Source organism: Danio rerio, chromosome 19 (genome assembly GCF_049306965.1).
Source record: "Danio rerio strain Tuebingen ecotype United States chromosome 19, GRCz12tu, whole genome shotgun sequence".
Taxonomy (NCBI): domain Eukaryota; kingdom Metazoa; phylum Chordata; class Actinopteri; order Cypriniformes; family Danionidae; genus Danio; species Danio rerio.
Genome location: NC_133194.1, coordinates 33,018,379 through 33,034,405, shown reverse-complemented (window position 1 = coordinate 33,034,405; position 16,027 = coordinate 33,018,379). Strand labels below are relative to the sequence as shown.

Sequence of the window (16,027 nt, the reverse complement as noted above, 5' to 3'; positions counted from 1 at the left end):
TAAATAAGCACCTGCTCGAGTAAACATGCACATTTCCTCTGCTGGTATGTAGTGATGCCCGCAGGAAGGTGCATCAACCCCTAGTTTGTAAGATGTGCCGCAACGAGCCCGTTTCCTTTGAGTGACAGTTGGAAATATCCAATTGAAAACGAATCGATTTTGATAGCGCCTCTAATCTGTGACACTGGCCAATCAGACTGCGCATGGGGTGGTCCTTATGCAAATGTGTTGGCAAGGGAAACGTAACCGCTCCATTCATCCTCCTCATCACAGGGAAGAAACAAATAGGTGGCGTTTCTCTGTTGAAGTACAGTTTACTCCTCCAACCGCGAGAGTACAAGTCACTTTGAGAAATAAATAAAACAGCGGATAGTTTTCTCACGATATTTGGGTGAGTAATATTTCATGTGTACTTGGCAACTTGTTTGTCTTTTTATATGTCATTTCATAATGTGCGCAGTGCTCCTTCAAGGTTCGTTGAATTCATAATGCAGATTGTATATTTCAGTAACCTAATCACACATGATAAATGAACATACAAACGAAACCTCGTGGATGAAATCTACAGTTTCTTTGTTTAAAAACTAGACTTCGTTTTTCAAAACATGCCATTCAAACTTGTAATAAAAATCTCCATTTGTTGTCATTTGCATTGATATTTTGTGCAGTCAAACAGCCAATGGTATAATGAAATACGATGATACAAAACGAATTTAAATTTAAGCTTCGCATATTTTGTTAAGCCTATAAGCTGTCTCATAATTGCTAGTTTGAGCTCAGTCAACTGAAAGTGTAAAGTTAGCTTGATGTTTGTATGCTTATGTCTTGTCCTGTTGCATTTATTTGCTCATGCTATTGACATTATGACGAGTCGTATGACGGGTCTGTTTATCAATAGTGCAGTGCCAGAAAAGTTCATGGATGCGTGGATGTGAGTCAGTGTTGTGTCTGCGCTGCGCCACGCATGTATGAGTGTGACAACATGGCTGTGTCTCAAAACCTAGTCTGCTACCTTCCTAGACATCATCTGTGAGCATCATGATTGCAGCATTTTGTGAAACCAAATGTTGCATTTAGCCATCATTATTAGGTGAATAAGATGTTTCGGTACATTACTTTTTTGGGACATTGGGTGCTTGTTTGTGGGAATTATAATTTCAAAATAGTTTTTTGTCAGATTTATGATTTATTTAGCAATCCTAAATGAATGCAGCATATTTTAGGCATAATTTTCACTGACGTACAGATCATTTTTAGGCGGAATAGGCACCAAAACATATTTTTCATCACTCAATTTTGGAAATGTTGAGCACATATGGCATTGTTATAGGCATCATTAAACTCTGCAGCATTTTTAAGCATCATATATGCTTGCAGTAGCATTTATCTGCCATCATTATAGGTTTATATATTTCTATGGACATCATAGGTGTGTACTGCATATTTACGCGTATTTCATAGCATAAGCATGTGCATATTTTTTTTGTCTGTATGTGTATACAGCAGCATATTTTAGCCATCTTTTATTGCTTAGTTTGTGCATAATGTGGTATCAGTTTTGGCCAAAGTAGGTTAATACAATAAAAATAGTTTTTAACATAATTCATATTTAATTTTGGGGAATTTTGGACTAGGACTGCACGATACACATTGTGATCATTTTTTATTCTGTGATATATATTGCGATATACATATAATTTCTCTAGATGAGTTTGGAAAGAAGAATTTATCATTTTAGATTGCGATGATTCATAAAGGGTGCATAACATATAACAAACAATCTACAAGCATAGATACATTCAATAAAGAAAAACATGCTATTTAAATAAACTGTGTTTAATTGTTTTCCGAAGAGTCAAAATGTATTCAGGTATACAATAATTGATTAATCAAATGTAAAACAATGCTCCATAGTCTTCATTCATTCATTCATTCATTCATTAATTCATTCATTCATTCATTTACTTTTCGGCTTAGTGCCTTCTTTTTACAAACAATTCAATAAAATCAATCGTTATTCATTTTTCAAAGTTACAAATGGTACATTTTCTAATGCTTTTAAAACCCTTACACAGTCACAGGCCTCAAAAAACATAATGCAAAAAAATATTGCATATACTCTAACTATTGCGAATGATCACATTGCGATATTGATGCTGAAGCGATGTATTGAGCAGCCCTATTACGAACGCATAATTAATTTGTGGGTGTCATTGATCGATGCAAAACTTTTGAGCATTATAGGCACATAATTATGTGTTTGGAGAAGTTTTAGGCATTGTAAGCTCATTTTTGGTCATATATGTTTTTATGGAATTTTTAGGAGTCCCTAAAATAAAACATTTTAATTTAAATTAAAATATATTTTTTGTTTCATTTTAGAATTTATAGAATAGATTTCATTTATTTTTTACTATATTTAATTTTGTTAATTTGAGCCAATTTGATGTTTTATTTTCTTTGTAAAAATATGTTTTTTAAATAAGTTTTCTTTGCCTTCTTTTGGTCAAAAACAAAAATAAAGGTTTTAATATTTAAATTAAATGTAGTAACTGCAATTAAATTCTCAATGATATTAAAACATTACTTTTTATTTAAATGCGTGCTTCTGCAACTCACAATCTTACAATAGTAAACAATCTACATATAAAATGAATCTAAATAAATAATTTGAGTGCATCGTTGTGCACCACCACGCTGTGCGTCAATGTTGCTTTTTGGTCAGGCCTGTGAGTGGCCAAGAAGCCCCAATAAGCTCAATATGTCTCACGGCCACTGATCATTGGCTCAAATAATGAATGGATGCAGAAGTAATTATGTATGCTCAGATGAAACGCAGCAGAGGGCTAGAGAGATGTGGGATGGGTTCAGTGATGAGACGAGTGGAGGTCCTCAGCCTCATTACTATTTCCTCTGACCGTGACACACTTCAGTCGCTGAAGTGCACAGCGATTATAAATCTGGACTTTGTTTGAGAGGTCTGAAAAGTTTTTCTTGTGTAGAAGTGGCAGCTTTGTTCTTTAACCATGTAAAGCATGACATAATTCAATTGAAAGATTCTTTAAAAAAATCGTTTTAAAATCATCTGAGAAGTTTTGTATTTTTAAATACTTTTTTTGGCTTATATTGCATTATATAGTGAGAAAATAGAGCTGATTTTATAAATTATATATGGATAATCACCTAAGTGATGCTTCAGTCAAGTTAACTGAAATATTCCTATAAAATATAAATGTTATTTTTATTTTCATAACAATTAAAAACCTTTGCTAATTTGTTGATTATATGTCATTTTTTTTACTTAAACTGTATTGTGTTTTGTAGTAAACATGTAATGTTTGACATTGTACATGGTAATAGCAAAATTCCTCAACATTGACTTAGTTCAATGTGTAAAGCATGGTTGATAACAATATGAAGCAAAATTAAAAATTACAAATTATATGTACTGTATATGTACACATAAACAAACACATATGAATACATGCAAATGACTACAGAAACCTGTAAATAAGTATAAAAGGGAGGAAAAAACTATATACATAATGTCAGAGAAGTACATAAATGAAAAAAGTGCTTAATAAAATTTAAATGGATCAAACAGAAAGAGTTGTCACCTATATCTTAAGGCATCTTACTCATTTTTCCTACGTCGCTAAATTAAATCACTTAAGTTTTAATAATGGAGATCAAATTGTCTTGTATGGTTCCAATTAATAATTGTTGAAATCTTTGCTCTGTAATTAAGGAAGTGGATTGTTCTAGTCAAACAATGTCCATAATATAGTATAACCATTGCTGAATTGACAGGAGATTAGGAAGAAACCAGAAACTGATGATTGTTTCTCTGGTTATCCTGAGAAAAAAGTTAGTTTTTGATTTAAAGTCAAAATTTGCGACAAGATGGTGGAGACGTTAATCTAATAAATGTAGATTGGGGACATTCCAGGAAACATAAAAAATACCCATCATCCAGTATTACATTTAACACAAACAGATGAAGAAATAAGTTTCATTCTAAAACATTTTAGAGTTGTATAATAGATTCTATAAATTACTATACTTTGTAGTTTATCAATTGGTGGGCAGAATTTTTAGTTTAAACTGATATGTTTTGCCAAATTAAATCCCAATCAAATCTGTGATTTTGCTTCAAGTTCTCTGTCCCAAATCACAGTAATACTTCCACATTTCTCTTTTATAAGGTTGCCATAGATAAGAGAGGCCCTTACAGATTTACCCCTAAAAGGTTCAAGTCAGTAGACCACTGGATGAGAAGATAAGGATCTATCCCACGAAACCCTATTAGATGTAATATTTATGACACCAGGTTATATCTTATTTTAAAAGTGACTCATATTCTACATCATTTACACTGTACCTGGTAAAACAACCCAAAGTAAATGTACTGACTTAGAAAAGCAAAATAGCATGATAATGGTAATATTTTAAACGAATCAGACTAGTGAGCTTTTGTCATTTGTTGTACCAGTGTCCGTTGAATGTGACCACCTGTGGCCACCTTATTGAACGTCATTCACTAAAGTGGCTTTTTTAATTTTACTGGCATTGACAGGAAAACGTGATCTTTTTAAAAGGAAGACACATATGTATCTGATTCATTTCCAGATATGAATAATCTAAGAATATTAGGATCGATGTGCTTGTTTACTTTACACATTCATCTCATAATCTGAGATGAAAATCAGAAAAGGGTGTTGAATCATAAAATGTGCATGATAAGCACACAAATTCTAAAAGCACATCAACGTGTTCAAAAAGTTGAACATTTGACGATTACTCAAAGGCATTTCATTTGCTCAAAAGTATAAACAATCAGCTGATAGAGGGGTGTGGAAATTTAGTTTAGCCTTTCTTTTTCCAATTTTTACAATCCAAAATATTCTGAAACGTGCATACTGAATAAGCCTATCACAATAATCAACATATGGACTCATCGTGCAATTTTTGCCCATGACTTAAATATTTTTTGTTGTAATATATATTTACAAAATCACAAATAACATTAAAGCCTTTTTACAAGGACATTTACATTTTACTAACCGATGTCAGGGTTATTAATAGGACATTCACATAATACATTTTATTGTACTTTATAGACCAATGTTCATTTTTACATTGGACTTTACTTTGCACATTTAATAGGATAAATAATAGGACATTTACATAATTTTTGACATCAAATTACAAAATCTAAAAATAAACTTAACAATGTAAAACCTTAGTCTCTTCAAAGTGTTTATGGCTATTTGCATTATTATCCTGTTGTATAATCATTCTATAATCAGTAGCATAACATGATCAGAAAATGACAATAATATCGCTTATCACAACAATTTCTGTGATGATATTGCATATGAATGTAAAATGTAAGATTTTAAAAAGGAGGCAAGGCACTCAACCCCGCCCCTAATCCCAGTCTTCATTAAGGATGAACAAATCGTACTAAATTGTAAGAATGAGATCATACTAATTCACATGAATTAACCACTAAATCAAAAACTTAAAAATTGCCATAATTCGTGTTGGTTCTATGGCTATATTTGTAGGAATATCCAACACTACATTGTATATGAGTCAAAATGATTTAAATTCTTTTATGCCAAAACTCAATAAAATATTACTTACATATAATAGGACGTTCATGAAGACGTTTTAAAAATTTCTTACTGTAACGACATAAAATTTCTCAACATTTTGATTTTATTTTGAACCCACAGATTTTAGATTTTTAAATAGTTGTGACTGAAATATCTAAATATTTTTCTATAACAAGCTGAACCAAGTTTATTCAGCTTTCACATGATGTATAAATCTACACTGTAAAAAATGTTAAAAAGGTCAAAACAACTATTTTTTTACTAACTTTACAAACTTATTTTAAATTAATTCAACAAGATCTCACAGCAATAATAAATTTGTGTGAATTTATATGATCTCGTTTGTACAATTTAGTACAATTTGATTATCCCCCAATGACAGTTTAGGGGCGGGGTTTTGTGTCACGCCTCCTTTTTGAAATTGTACGTTTTCGTCTGACTAAACTTGTACGAATTCATACGAATTTGCCACTAAACTGACAAAACATTAAATAATTACGTTTCCTCGTCACATCAGGCTAGTTAATCAGGATTCGACTATTTTTTTTATTATGCATTGTTTAATTTAATATTTTTAGACACTTTGATTAATCTAAGGTGACAAGACTACAAAATCATTTGATTCAACTAAAACATTTAGGGAAGCTAACTTTTTAAGTGTAATTTAAACTTAAATTAAATTAAATTTAAATGCAATACCACTTTAAAATGTTTTTCTATGACCTTAAAGTTTTTCCAGAATATTAAAGGGTCATAGGGTCAGCACACACATCCTAACATTCCCTAAATTTTATTGCAAACAAGAGCATTGTCCAGTATCCCACTACACTCACACACTTGGCCGACTGACTGATTACCCGCGTTACATGCTCTGGTTTTCATGGAGATGGATGGCAGATTTAAAATGGCTGAGCTCTGAAAGCCACGCACAGTTGTCAGCTTTTTGGCAGGACCGATCTAATGGCCTCCGGGCGACTTGACATGGAAAAACAAAAAGAAATACTCGCATGGAATACACATTTTGTTCCCCTCTTAGATGCTCTTATAATATTGTGTAATATGTTCACCATGTCGAACAGAAGCACTCTGGCTTGTTTCCTTTCTGTTAATCTTTTTTTTTTTTTAGCTGTCTCTCTGGCGTTGTTGTTGTTGTTTTCTTTGCTCTGCTTCCTGTTCTGAATTTGAATGAGAGGCAAGTACAGTGTCATAATGGGGGGAGCTGTCAGATACATTTAGCAGCTGGAGTTATCGGATGACGCCCCAGGGTGTTAGAAACAAATTGTTCAATGCGCTTACCCAACATGTTACGTCATATAGATAAGGCTTGATATGAAATTCAAACCATGATATAGCTGATTTTGAGATGTCAAACTCACTTCTTCATGGCAAACATGTTCACATCTCCATGGTAAGCAGCCAACTGTGTAACCACATGGTAATGAGCATCCTTCAGAATATATGATTTCAATATTGATTTTAAAGGTCACCTATTTTAACCCGTTTTCAAGATTTAATATCAATCTTTTGTGTCTCTCTAGAATGTCTCTGTAAAGTTTCGGCTCAAAATACCCATCAGATTATTTATTATACCTTTTTAAATCTGGAAAATTTGAGCTGTTTTTACATTGTAGCTGTTTTTGTCACCTGTGGTTTTAATGCGAATGAGCTGGTTCTCCATGCCCACCATTCCTACATGCATGTTAGAGCTGTAGCCTTCACTGTAAACAGTACAGTGACCGACAAGAATGAAACAGATCACCCTTACTAAAGTAAGAACTTTGCCAACGGTTATTTGTTATATTTTTTGTGCGAGTTACTTCAAGCCTTTCTGCAATGATGAGTCAAACACAATGTTGTTATAAAGATCCCTCGCGTCCACTGCTGTATGGACATCTGTTATGTACAAAATAATCCTGATTGATGCAGGGAAACTGCATTCCTATGTCATGTTGCCTACAAAATGGTGAACCTCAAAATTGGAGGGATTTAAATTCTATTTTAACATCAGGAAATGTTTAAAAAGTGACTAATTGGGTTTTTATCTCTCCAATATGAATGTGGACAGATTAAACACTTACAGCCTACAAAAGTTGATATTTATCATAGGTGACCTTTAACACATAAAAAATGGTCCCACTTTATATTAAGTGGCCTTAACTAATAAGTACTTACACAGGAATTAATAGTTTGTTACAATGTACTTATTGTGTAAATACATGTATTTCCTGTGTACTTAAACTTGATTAAATACATGTATGTAATTACATCTTTAATTAACTTTTGTAATTACAATTGTAAATACACTGTTGACCATCCCTTACACCTTAACCCACCCTTAAACCTACCCATAGCACCAAACCTGTTCATAACCCAACCTCTATCCCAACTCAAGAGCACCACAAGTGTTCTTAAATACATTATAAACACAGTAAGTACATTGTATTTGTTTTTTTATGTAAGTACATAGTAGTTAAGGACACTTAATATAAAGTGGGACCTAAAAAATAAGCATACACTGTAAAAAAAGTTGGGTTCCAGACAATTCCCTTATGCTGTCCAAAAACTAATCAATTAAATAAACGTAATAAGTTCAGAAACATCAGAATTGTGTTATTTCAAATCCTTTTTAAAAAAGTAATTTGAACAAGCTGGAAAAGTCTTTTTTTTTTTTAGCATAGACATAATATTTGCACCTCCCGAAAGATTTTTTACAGGAAAGTAAACCATGCTCGATATGTAGTAATTTTATTACACTTCTTCTTACAGAGCCACTGTGGTGCACTATATCCACTGCCCAGACTGGTGACCACATTTCATAATCCCATTTATTTCCCCCCCAAGTACCATCCTTGAGAGGGCACAGTTCAAATACAGCCTGCCAAGCCACTTAAATCAAACGCAGCACAATAAAATGAGCACAGAAAGACTGTGCACCTGTGTGGCATGCCGTTTTGAATACTAAATACTGATTGTGCTCGAGTTGTATTATTTCAGCATCTGGAATAGCCATTTATGGGATGGCATTATGTTCAGCTTAACAGAGATGGATGGCATACGGTTATTGAAGCAAATGGTGGGATTGTTGCTGTTTTGGACTGTTGTAGCGTTGAAGTCAGTTTCCTAAAATTATAAGCATAATATGTAAATTAGATTTTGTGACAACCTTCTCTTGTATCTCAAATTTTTTTTTTTTAATAATGTAAGGCATTATTTCTCCAATTATATTATATTATATTATATTATATTATATTACATTATATTATATTATATTATATTATATTATATTATATTATATTATATTATATTTATTCATTCATTTTCTTTTTGGCTTAGTCCCTTTATTAATCTGGAGTCGCCACAACGAAATGAACCGCCAACTTATCCAACTCATGTTTAACGGAACAGATGCCCTTACAGCTGCAACCTATCTCAACCCTATCAATTTAGCTCACCTAATTTACCTGTACCGCATGTCTTTGCACTGTGGGGGAAACCGGAGCACCCACATATATTATATTATATTATATTATATTATATTATATTATATTATATTATATTATATTATATTATATTATATTATATTATATTATATTAATTATATTATATTATATCATATCATATCATATCATATCATATCATATCATTTTATATTATATTATATTATATTATATTATATTATATTATATTATATTATATTATATTAATTATATTATATTATATTATATTATATTATATTATATCATATCATATCATATCATATCATTTTATATTATATTATATTATATTATATTATATTATATTATATTATATTATATTATATTATATTATATTATATTATATTATATTATATTATTATCTTGGGCGATGCAGTGGCACAGTAGGTAGTGTTGTCGTCACATAGCAAGAAGGTCGCTGGTTTGAGCCTCGGCTGGGTCAGTTGGCATGTCTGTGTGGAGTTTGCATGTTCTTCCTGCCTTCGTGTGGGTTTCCTCCGGGTGCTCTGGTTTCCCCAAAAAATCCAAAGACGTGGTACAGGTGAATTGGGTAGGCTAAACTGTCTGTAGTGTATGTGTGTGAATGAGTGTGAATGAATTGATATTTCCCAATGATGGATTGTGGCTGGAAGATGTTATCGGCTGCATAAAAACATGCTGGATAAGTTGGCGGTTCATTCCGCTGTGGCAACTCCAGATTAATAAGGGACTAAGCCGAAAGGAAAATTAATGAATGAATATTATATCTAGAATTATTATTTAAATTAATACTTTTGTCATCCTTTACTCACCTTCATGTTATTTAAACCCATAAGGCTTTCACTCAATTTTGGAACACAAATTATTATGTTTTTAATCAAATCTCAGATTTCTGTCCTTCCACTAAAGTCTATTCCCCCAAGACTCTGACACTTGTAAGGTGTTTGTAAGGCAATCGTAAATTCAATTGCTTTATATGATCATTATTTTTTTTTTCATTTTGAATTTAATATTACTCCCATAAAAACATTGATTGCCTAATCTTTGATAAAATACTGTTATTCTGATTGGTGTTTACATGTAAATAAAACACTAAAATAAATCAGTGAATTATATACAGTGATTATATTAAATTTGTTTTAAAATCACAGCAGACTGAATTCTGTAACTCCTGATTGTCGGTGAAGTGACAAAAATCTTTCATTTAATATTTATTTATTCACGTTTTCGTTTATTTCCCTATAAACTGACACAATTTTAAATAGTTTTAAAATGACAGAGGGAAAGTAAATGAAGACACCATTTTAATTTTGGGGAACTAACCCTTTAATCTTAATATAATGTATGTTAAAATATTCATATAAGATTTATTACACAATTATCCTGATGCTGATGAATTGAAACTTAATGTATTTATTAAGTCATCATTAATATACTTTAAATATATCTCATTGTTTTAGTGTATTATTAAGGTTTACATTAATACATTAAGGGTCAATATCATTGACCAATACCTTCCTTAGGAATAACCACCTATTGTTGTTAGTATTAACCTTTTTTTTTTTTTTAACTCAGCACAAAGAATCATCTCTAATACAGAAGGTAACTCAATTTGTTTACAAGGAGCCCTGGAAGTGTCGTTGTGTTCTCTGGAGTGGATCTCTCTAGTGCTTTGAGGTTCCTCAAAGTACAGCATTGTGCCCCTTTGTATTTCCAGCCATCAGCCGCAACAGTGTAGCATTAGCAGATACAAATGACAGTACTTAGTACATACAATATTTTGAGAGGTAGAGAGCAGGTGCGGTGACCTTCATTGGGTTGTTCTCTTGTCCTGTGAGAGGAGACTCTGTTTCTTCTGTTCTGGAGTGGGGAAACATCACTATAGAAACACCAGAGGGTCTAATTTAAAACGATGCAGAGGGACTCGTTTAGAGCCAGTAAACATGACTAGTTGTTTACCCCAGTGTAGACGAAAAAAGATATTACTCTGGGGTTGCACTTTCAGAGCTAAGGAGGAAGGATTTTTACCTGTTTCAAATATCGAATAAAATGTTTTTCCTGAAGGTTTTTAATGAACTGGAGGATTTGACATCACAGTTTAATGTGTAACACTCCACTTTTTTTTCTGGGAATATTACAAATCCCCAGTTAAACAGTTGAGTTTTATAATTTTTTAATGCCAATCTTCTGGTTTGGTTTAGCACTTTTAGCTTAGCATAAACCATAGAATTGGATTAAAAAACCCAGCAGGGACAGACGTCAACATGATGTCAGATGGACATTGTACCCGAACATCATGGAACATTGCATTTTTTTTTTTTTTGGAAATGAAATGAAAATTGAGTTGACGTCAGAACCAAACTTCAGTCAATGACCAACATCCAACAGATGTTGCATTTTGGTATCTTTCCAACGCAAGCAAAAACAGCAAAATGTCAACATCTAATAATATTACAGCTTGATGTTGTGTTGACATTACCTCTATGAAGTCTATCAGATGTTGGAATTTGGTTGCCGAACCTGACGAATAGATGTCAGTATTTGATGTCAATATGACGTTGGTTTAAGATGTTGGCTTGACGTTGTATTTTGGTCACTATCCAACACAACCTAAAATCAACCAAATATCAACATCATTTCACATCATTATTGGACATCAAAATAACTTTGTTCTTAAATGCTGGTGACCTAAATCTAAGCTAATATTAACATAATATGGTTTTTTGTGTCTGCTGGGAACATTATTACATTATTTGCAAAACAATTGTTGATAATTTTTCTATTTAAAGCTAGACTATTCTGGAGTTAACTCATGTAACAGACAGAAAATTAAAAGTTTCCAATATGTCTCAATATATCTAGAAACTAGTTTCATTTTGTTGATTACATGATGTAACTACAGAAGAGTCAAGCTTTACATACTCAACTGAATGGATTCAAAACTGGTAAATCTCAATTCAATAATTAGGTGACTTGTAAATCGAACCTATTTCCAAATAAAGTGGAGTGTTCCTTTAAGATTATGGTGCATTCTAAAACTCTACAGGGGAAATGGAGCATGTATCTCAAAAGAGCACACTCACAGAAATGTAAAAATCATTTACCCATCCTCATGTTACTTCAAATCAGCCTGATGTTCTGTAGAAGCTTCTGTAGAAAATGTAAACATGAAATATGATAAAATAAAACCAAGCAGTGTCCAAATAAAAACTGGACTTTCGTATTTTGACAAAAACAAACATTGTTAAAATATCTCCTTTTAAAATCAAGTGGCAATTTCTTGTTGCTTAGGTGTTTGATTTAATCTTTTTTGAAGATTTCATTTTTAACAAACCTGCGACTTTTATTCTGTTGGACATTTCTTAAGCTATGATTTGGTTCTTTTTGTCCATTCAATGTAAGCCAGTGGTAAACTTTTATATATTCAATTTAATTCACCTTTATTTGTATAGCGCTTTTACAATGTAGATTGTGTCAAAGCAGCTGCACATAGAAGATCATAGCAAATTGAAACAGTGTCAGTTCAGTTTCAGTTTAGTTAAGTTATAGGTCCAATTTGGTGTCTGCATTTAGTAAAATTTGTAAAATAAGTGATTTTAAATACACGGGAAAGCATATTAAATGTATATAGTGTCAAATAATATTTGTGCAAATGTAAAAATATGTTTATTATTCAACGTAACAAAAATTAAACAGAATATTTTGGCAACGTTTTCCAATCTTCTATTGTCCAATTTTGAAGAGCCTGTGCGAATTGAAGCCTCAGTTTCCTGTTCTTAGCTGACAGGAGTGGCACCTGGTGTGGTCTTCTGCTGCTATAGCTCATCTACCTCAAGAATGACGTGTTGTGTGTTCAGAGATGCTCTTCTGCAGACCTCGGTTGTAACAAGTGGTTATTTGAGTTACTGTTGCCTTTCTATCAGCTCAAACCAGTCTGGCCATTCTCCTCTGACCTCTGGCATTAACAAGGAATTTGCGCCCACAGAACTGCTGCTCTCTGGATATTTTCTCTTGTCTGGACCATTCTCTGTAAACCCTAGAGATAGTTGTGCGTGAAAATCCCAGTAGATCAGCAGTTTCGGAAATACTCATACCAGCTTGTTTGGCACCAACAACCATGCCATGTTCAAAGTCACTTAAATCAGCTTTCTTCCCCATTCTGATGCCTGGTTTGAACTTCAGCAGATCGTCTTGACCATGTCTACATGCCTAAATGCTTTGAGTTACTGCCATGTGATTGGCTGATTAGAAATTTGCAACACAAGCAGTTGTACCTAATAAAGTGGCCAGCGAGTGTATGTGAGAATTACTGCTCATAATATATTTTAAATATTTAAACATTGCTGACAAATAGGTTATATACGCAGTGGCACAGTAGGTAGTGCTGTCGTCTCAGCAAGAAGGTCGCTGGTTCGAGCCTCAGCTGGATCAATTGGCATTTCTGTGTGGAGTTTGCATGTTCTCCCCACGTTCGCGTGGGTTTCCTCCGGGTACTCCGGTTTCCCCCACAAGTCCAAAGACATGTGGTACAGGTGAATTGGGTAGGCTAAATTGTCAGCAGCGTATGAGTGGGAATGAGTGTGTATGGTTGTTTCCCAGAGATGGGTTGCGGCTGGAAGGGGATCCGCTGCGTAAAACAAATGCTGGATAAGTTGGCGGTTCATTCCGCTGTGGCGACCCCAGATTAATATAGGGACTAAGTCGACAAGAAAATGAATGAATGAATAAATATTTTGTGTATGCGTGTGTCATCTTTGACCTGTAGAGAAAAACAGACATGTTTAAAATAACTTTAAGATCAAGATGCAACACACACACACACACACACACACACACAAAACATTATTTCTTGCTGTTTAGGCATTTGACTGCATCCCTTTTAAAAGATCCTAAGTTTAGCATCCCAGTTCGAGACCATCGTTACAGTCCTGCGGTTGCTAAGTGATTTGTTTGTTTTTGCCCCAAACCCCACATGGGACCCAGCAGTCCATTGCCTACCGCAACTCTCCTAAATGTCTGCCCTGAACCATCTGACGCCATGCCCTGTGTGTGAGAGTGTTGCGCATTAGCGACTGTGAATAAAAGTACAGTTAGGACAAAGAGCTTTGATGTCACCGACAGGAGCAGGGGAAAAATAAAGGGACAATATATATTTTTCCCCACTGCTCTATTCATGTATAATTGAAGAACCCCCTTTATGTCGGCTCTTTTGCTCACAAAAGCATGATGATGATGATGACTGACAGTTTTGGATGTGCCCCTTTGACTCTAGATAAGCATGGCTGACCTTTAGCGCACATATCTCCAAACTGCTGCATTATTTATGCCCGCTATTGGTTGTTATGCCACATGAGTCAGTGGAGAATTTTATGACTCACCTGTAATTGAACTGCAGTGAGGAAAAGGTGGCATAAAAAGCTTGAGCAGTGACGTAAATGCCTATAAAACTTCCTTAGAGTCTCATTTGCTGCAGGCCTTGATCATGATTTTGGACATTTCCAACTTAATGTAAACTATTATTAGTGCTGTGTAAGTTTTGACATATGTGTGTGTGTTTACTATGTTAATTTTGGATATGTGATACACACACATATATAGAAGCAAAACTATACAAAACAATTTTGTTAAAATCATTTATTCATTCATTTCCTTTAGCTTAGTCTCTATTTTAAAGTTTGCTACAGTGGAATGAACTGCCAACTATTCCAGCAAATGTTTTACACAGCAGGTGCAACCCAGTAATGGGAAACACCCATACACACACTACGGCCAGTTTAGTTTATTCAATTCACCTTTACAGCATGTGATTGGACTGCAGGGAAAACCAGAGCACATGGAGAAAACCCTGGGAACTTATACATACACTGGGAAATTTTTTTTTTAAACATTCTCTTTATTGTATTTTTCACATCAGTACACATTATAACTTTTATTAATGTATACTTTTTACCCTTTTAAACAAAAATTTGTAGCATCATGTTACTATTAAATGTATAAGAAAACTAAAATAAAAATACTGAGAAAAGTGGGGGGAGGAGGAAAAAACTTAAATAAATAATCATCATTCATTTTCTTTTCAGCTTAGTCCCTTTATTAATTTGGGGTCGCCACAGCGGAATGAACCACCAACTTATCCAGCATATGTTTTACGCAGCTGATGCCCTTCCAGCTGCAACCTACTGTATCTCTGGGAAACATCCAAACACACCCATTCGCACTAACATACTACGGACAATTTAACTTACTCAATTCACCTGTACCGCATGTCTTTGGACTGAGGGGGAAACCGGAGCACCCGTAGAAAACCCACAAGAATGCAGGGAGAACATGCAAACTCCACACAGAAACGCCTACTGACCTATCCAAGGCTCGAACCAGTGACCTTCTTGCTCTGAGGCGACAGCTCTACCTACTGTGCCACCGCGTCACCATAAATAAAATAAAAAATAATAAAATAACTAAATAAGGGGAAATTTAAAGTGTTTCTACTAGGGTTCAATCACTGCTCTCTTGTTAAAGTACTCAATAAATGGATTCCATATTACATGGAAATGCTTCGTTTTATTTTCAAGAGAAAGTCTTAGCTCATGTTGCAGGCAAGACATGGCATTTTTTATTAATATGGAGAAACGTGGAAGAGATTTTCTATTCCAATTCAGTAAAATCTATCTAAGTGCCAAAAAGGTTATAAATCTGATCACTCTATGTTGATTTTTACACTGGGAAAAAAAATTCTTAAATAGACATTTAAATGTATCACTTGTGTCATATACATTAACATTTTATAAATACATAAACATTTTCTCAAATATATGCGCGCATGTGTGTATTTATATGTATATAATTTAAATTTACACAGTACACATTTAAATTATGTCAAAACAAACTTATTTTGGATACAATTAATTTTTTTTATATGTTATATAATTTTAC

The 16,027-nt window shown here is 33.5% G+C and overlaps 1 protein-coding gene across 1 annotated transcript in view; it reads left to right on the top strand.

The window, feature by feature from the left end:
* Positions 1 to 253: 253 nt before the first annotated feature.
* hpcal4 (hippocalcin like 4) overlaps positions 254 to 16,027 on the top strand; it is a 44,917-nt gene continuing 29,143 nt past the window's right edge. Inside the window, exon 1 of the mRNA XM_005159639.6 lies at positions 254 to 391. The gene's annotated coding sequence lies outside the window, so the exon portion shown is untranslated. The remainder of the gene's footprint in view (positions 392 to 16,027) is intronic.